The sequence below is a fragment of the Octopus sinensis genome, linkage group LG10 (assembly GCF_006345805.1).
Source record: "Octopus sinensis linkage group LG10, ASM634580v1, whole genome shotgun sequence".
NCBI lineage: Eukaryota > Metazoa > Mollusca > Cephalopoda > Octopoda > Octopodidae > Octopus > Octopus sinensis.
In genome coordinates this window covers 95277835-95284488 of record NC_043006.1, presented here as the reverse complement: position 1 = coordinate 95284488, position 6654 = coordinate 95277835, and the positions used below count along the sequence as shown (strand labels likewise).

At 33.8% G+C, this 6654-nt stretch overlaps 1 long non-coding RNA gene across 1 annotated transcript in view; it reads right to left on the bottom strand.

Annotated features, from left to right (window-relative positions):
• Window positions 1-3688: 3688 nt before the first annotated feature.
• The window catches only part of LOC118764993, a 22751-nt gene continuing 19785 nt past the window's right edge, over window positions 3689-6654 (bottom strand). The window contains exon 5 of the long non-coding RNA XR_005000836.1: window positions 3689-3800. This is a non-coding gene — a long non-coding RNA (uncharacterized LOC118764993). The remainder of the gene's footprint in view (window positions 3801-6654) is intronic.

The following is a 6654-nucleotide window of genomic DNA, read 5'->3' as shown; positions in this document are numbered from 1 at the left end:
AAAATTAGCTAGAGATAGAATAAATAGTAACAACAATAATAATAGGAATAATAATAATAATAATGATAATAATAATAACAATAATAATGATAATAATAATAATAATAATAATAATAATAATAATAATAATAATAATAATAATAATAATAATAATAATAACAACAACATTAATATAAATAGTGATAATAACAACATCAATAATATAGGTAGTATAGATAAAAATGTAGTAGGTGAAGATAGTGAGAATAGATTAATAATTAGTAACGCCAGTTTACATAACAATGTAACTACTATTAGAGAAAATAACACTAATACTAATAACAACTCAAATAACGGAAGTGAAAACGAATTATCCATAAATAATAATAGTAACAGGAATTATCCCCCAATTGTAATTGTAGGATTAGATTGAAATGTCCGGTATCTGGCCGCTGTTTGGTCCAAAATGTGATTTATAAATGTACAATAGTGACTTCGAATAACAACTATCTTTATTTCGGTTGTTCGGTAGATTAAAAAAAACGTTTCAACAATCCTTTTTCCTCCTTTAGGCTTAAACACAAGGCAGGTTGCACAACATTGTCTAGTCAAATTTGGGAACTGAAAACGAATAATATGTAGAATTTAACCTGAAATGGGAAATAGTAAGAAATGCACGGCCTTATAAAAATAGTAGAGATGGCTGTGAACTTTGTTCTTTGGAAACATATGAAATTTTAAAACATAGGAATAATACAAATCTGTTAAATAACCGTTCTGAACTAGGAGTAAATTACATACATCGCACAACCCGTATGTTTAAATATTTTAGATAATAATATTGTGACCATTCCTAAATTTTTCAAATTCTAATTCTTTATAACTAAATAAGAATGAATATACGATACTAGATTTTAATTCAACATGCATGGGTTACTAAAAAACTTCATTGAAAATTTAGAATTAAATTCTACCTTTTTTATTTTTTATTTTATAATCTCCTATATTAAATAGTATAAATTCTATGTCCCCAAACAAACTACTCAGTTCACCTTGATTACCTCACTTCCATTTCTTAATATATCATTAACCTAGGATAATTTTACCTAACTAATTAGCCTTTCTCCGCGGGTAGTAAATATTATGTCTAACATATTCTATATTTTAAATCATTAATAACAATTCACTATCTACTAAATCTGAGTAATTTACTCTTCTTGATTACTTCTCTTCATAAAAATAAATCCCCTTCTACTAAACCTATGAAAACTATTCTTCTTGATTACTCCTCTCCCAGTTTTTCTATTATACATATTTGACCCCCAATATATTCACTTGATTAATAAGACGTTTGTCCTCAGTTCTTGAGTATTATGCCTACTCATTAAGTGATAGATTTGTCTCCAAAATGAATAAATTTTAGATTAATAATTTCTCCTTTAATCCAACGTATAAAAATATTCAAAACCTACCAGCTAAATATAAAGTTGATGTATATAAGTTTAAAAGAATCTCTGTAAGCTCTATAGGTGGTAACTGTGACCATTTGACATTGGCCTAGTTTTCCTAATACAAAATCTGTTTGCCAAACAGTAGTAAACAGCCTCTATAGCATTACAACCCGCTTTCTACCTTAGTTTTTTTATAAAGAACTTCTGACATCTATTTCAACACTATTTCTATAAATAGAAAATCTTTTTTGTCTTCTTTCAACTGATCATTTTCCCCAGCCTTCTAGCAGTTCAAGATAACTGAATATTATGAATATTCTTCAGTCAGTTGCTAAACTCTACTACTTGAATGTTCTTAAAATTTAAATTGACATCTCTGTCTATATATCTACCTTCTCTATAATGTTATCAATTGATATGAAAATTATGTATTAATGGGAAACCTCTATTAATGGCTAATGATTGCTCAACATTTTAAAACTGTTGTAATACTTACAATATTTAATAAAATGATGTAGCGTGAAACGATCGTACCAAATTACCGAAGTTATTATTGTTGCTTATTTTTTATATATATATACGTATATATATATATATATATAATATATTATATGTATATACACATTATATATACAATATATTATATATATACATACATAATACATACACACATATATGTATATATATATATATATATATATATATATATATATAGAGAGAGAGAGAGAGTAATATATATATATGGGAGAGAGGGAGTAACACGAGAGGCTGTGTGGTAAATAGATTGCTTACCAACCACATAGTACTGGGTTCAGTCCCACTGCGTGGCACATTTGGCGAGTGTCTTCTATTATAGGTACGGGCCGACCAAATCGTTGTGGATGGATTTGGAAGACGAACACTGAGAGAAGCATGTCGTAAATATATATATATATATATATATATATATATATATATAATATATATATATATATAATATATTTATTTATTTACTAATTTGTGTATATATATATATATATATATATATAATATTATATATATATATATATATATATATATATATATATCGTTGTTTGTTTGTGTCTGTTCTCACCAATACCGCTTGACAACCGATGCTGGTGAGTTTACGTCCCTGTAACTTAACAATTCGGCAAAAGACACAGGTAGAATAAGTACTAGGTTCACAAAGAATAAGTCCTAGTGTCGAACCTGTACGACTAAAGGTCGTGCTCCAGCATAGCCACAGTCAAATGTCTCAAACAAATAAAAGAATACATATACAGTGCGTGTATATATATATATATATATATTATATATATATATATATTATATATATATATACATATATATATTTCTTGTTTTCTTATTTTCTTATTTCTAATTTTCCATATGGCCGGTCGCTTGACTGTTCAGGAGCGAACTAAGACGACAGCGCGACCAGCTGGCAGAATCGTTAGCACGCCGGGCGAAATGCTTAGTGTTATTTCGTCTACCGTTACGTTCTGAGTTCAAATTCCGCCGAAGTCGACTTCGCCTTTTGTCCTTTGATAAATTAAGTTACATTTTCGTACTGGAGTCGATCTAAACGACTGGCGCCCTACCCCATAATTTTATGTCTTGTGCCTAAAGTAGAAAAGACAAAAGCACGCTATGAAGTTTGGAATTCCATTGTTTTATTTCAGAGATGTTGATATGCATAGAATGGTAAGTATGCAACACTACACCCAGAAACAGTAACAAGTTGTCATAAAAAGCTGATGTCCACGGGTTCTGTGAACGATGCAAGAAGTAGGCGTCCAACCACAGTGAGATTTGCACCACATGGAGTTCTGGATCTCTGGATTTCTGCGGTCACAATCTTCGGGCATTAGATCCTGCACGTAATGGGGTTTCCGCGGACGAAAATTTAATTCTTTATGCAATACAGTACGTATTGTGCATCTTGACGTATTGTGCTGCTTGACGTGTTGACCTTTGCGGGCAGCGATTGAACATTTTCTGCACTGTTGCGACGTTCTCCGCTGATCGGAATGTGGTTGGACGCCTACTTCTTGCATCGTTCACAGAACCCGTGGACATCAGCTTTGCATGACTACTTGTTGCTGTGGGGTTACACAAAAAAGGTGTGCAAGAAAATAACCTCGCACACTGGAGGTCATCAAGACACGGATTTAGGAGGTTCTCAGTTATATCCCAGACGAAGTCCTTTAGAAGGTTCTTCATTCCAACCCTGGCCATCTGCGGAAACTGGTTGATGCCAGTTGAAGTATGAAGATTTACTTTATCATTCCCATGTAATAAATAACGTATCTTTTGTTTCAATAAATTTGTAAAGGGAATATGGATTGTATTACCAATGTTTAATGCCTACTTAATTTTCATACACCCTGTAGACACACATACACTCACATATACATACGTATATATATGTATATACACGCTGCATTAAATGAAGACACGCTTACCAGTTAAAATTCTGTAAATAATGATGATGATGATGATGATGATGATGATGATGATGATGATAATGACAGATGGAGAGGATCGGTGGCTATGGATGAGAAGGAGTGACCTGAAGATAGCGACAGAAGCACTCAAATGCGCAGCTCAGGAACAAGTGTTAAGGACCAATTATATGAAGTGCAGAATAGACAACACTACTGATAGCGACAGATGCAGAATCGGAGAGAGTATTTTTCCATCGGAGCCCAATGACGTCTGGTAGTCCATATAACTTCTTTTAGGATCCACGCAGACAAAATAGTAAATCATTGATCCATTAGTTGTTTTAGGGGTTCATAAAAAACTTTTGCTTCGATATATATAATGTCAGTCTCTCTAACATTTTTTCTTAGCATGTTCCTGGCCACTGAAACATATTCCTTTGAAGTGTGTTTTTGCACTACTTCAGAAGAAGATGTGTGAAAAATATAATAGGGATTTTGAAAAGTAAATATAAAACGAGTTTTTCAAAATCGAATGGCTATAGGGACTGACCAGAGTAAAATAATAAACAAAGGGGTCCATAGGTAAGAGAAAAAAACGGTAAGAAACGGGTGATTTAGTTCTTTTGTGACTTTAATGTTGCAAACCGTGTTGCAAACAATGTTGCCGGCCACAATATTGCAAACATTTTCAATCTGAAGGTGAGTTTTACAAACTCCTATGAGGCCACAACGGTTAGGAAATCTATCATGGGCGTAGTGCTTTTTTAACTTATTAACGTACTTCACAGATCATAATTCACGTAATTCACATATCATAGCGGAGGCACATGGCCTTGTGGTTAAAGCAGCGGTCTCGATGTCGAGGAATCGCGGGTTCGAATCTCAGACCGGGCGAGGTGTGTGTTTATGAGCGAAACACCTAAGCTCCACGCAGCTCCTGCAGAAGGTAATGGTGAACTTCTGCTGACTCCTTCGCCACAACTTACTCGAACACTTTCTTCCTGCATCTTGCAGCTCACCTGTGACAGACCGGCGTCCCATCCAGGTGGGGAACCCAAACGCCAAGGTAACCGGGAAACCGGCCCTTATGAGCCAGGCGTGACTCGAGAAGGAACAAACAAACGTATCATGGCACATTTCTTACTAAATATCAGCAAAGACGTCTCCACATCTTTGAAGCCCAAGTCCTATTGAATATCTTTGCTGTTCCAAGAAAACTAAAATTAACGGATATTACTAAGAATATGAATGATTCAATCTAAATTTAATCTCAGTTTCTGCTGACAGGTTCCGTACCGAATTCAATAGAAATAAGTAATGAATATAAGCGAAATGTGGTAAAGCAAGTTAGACAGTATTAGCGAAGTCATATATTATTTAAATATGCAGTAATAGTTTTAAAGTATAAAAGATTGAATGATATCTGTCGAAGAGAAGCATGGCAGCGATATTTCTAACGTAAATAAGCTAGCAGGTTCGTTATCAGGAGGTACAAATTTATTAGCACCGTTTCTACCAACTTCACCTTCTGTGTTCAACTACCGCCCGGTCGAGTTTGTCTTCTATTCCCTCGGGATCGACAAAATAAATGTCAGTTTGGTACTGTGGTCTATGGAATCAACTTAAACTACTCTCATGAAATTCCTACCCTTGTGCCAAAATTTGTATTAGTGGAACGCTTCAGGGAAGTGGAAGAGTGTTGACGTTTCGGGTGCTAATCCTTCATCGCAAGTGTCTGTTGAAGAGCGTAGGCACGAAACGTAAAAGACTTTCTCACTTCCCGAACGTTAAACTAATATATCCGTTTGTTGTTTACACACACGCCTTCGTCTTTTGTTTTTTGTTGTTTTTTTTGTAAATTCCAACTATATATTGCACGCTCACGTGGTCGCACCAGTTTCATCCTTTCTCTACCCCATACACTTCGATTTACTACACCTTGTATACTTCGGGCTATTCTACCTGGATTATTTACTCTCATTCACTTCGGACTCCTACACCTCGGTCTTCCACATGGTTTTCACGTGGATTACACTGAACTCTTCCGTTGAAGAGAAATCGCCCCTCTACATCACGGCGTTTAAACCTTTTGAACTTTTCTAAACCTTTTTTGTACTTTCTGCTTTTTCCTATTGTCGTTTCTATCGCTACCCACTAAAGCTTTTTTTTATTTCCCCTCTCGGCTTATTTCTGCGTTCATTTATGTTCAAGAGCGTAGGCTGGAGACGTAAAAGACTTTCTCACTTCCCGAGCGTTAAACTAATACACCTGTTTCTTGTTTACACACACGTCTCCGCCTTTTGCAACATGGAATGAAAAATTCCTTGTTTATATAGAAATTTATATATATTCATCTCGCCTTTATATTTACTGTGGTAGTAGTTTGACCATATAGCACATGGCGTTTAGACGGATAACTGAACTGGTCGTGTAGCTATTCGTACGCTTGTGTGTCTATATATGTAATTATGTACAATTCTTGGTATATTTCATTGACGAAGGCAAAGTTTTTTATGCAGAGCCAGAAACCTGGAATCTGGAATTATCCAATGTTTAGTACTATTTCATTTTACACTTTGTGCTGTATTGAATACATGAAGTGATTTTAGAGTCAGGTTTTGACTGCTATTTATACATTCTAGTATCTCTACGATACCTTATTTATAATTATAATACACACACAGACATATATAATAATAATAACAATAATAATAATAATAATAATAATAATAATAATAATAATAATAATAGTAATAATAATGATAATAATAATAATA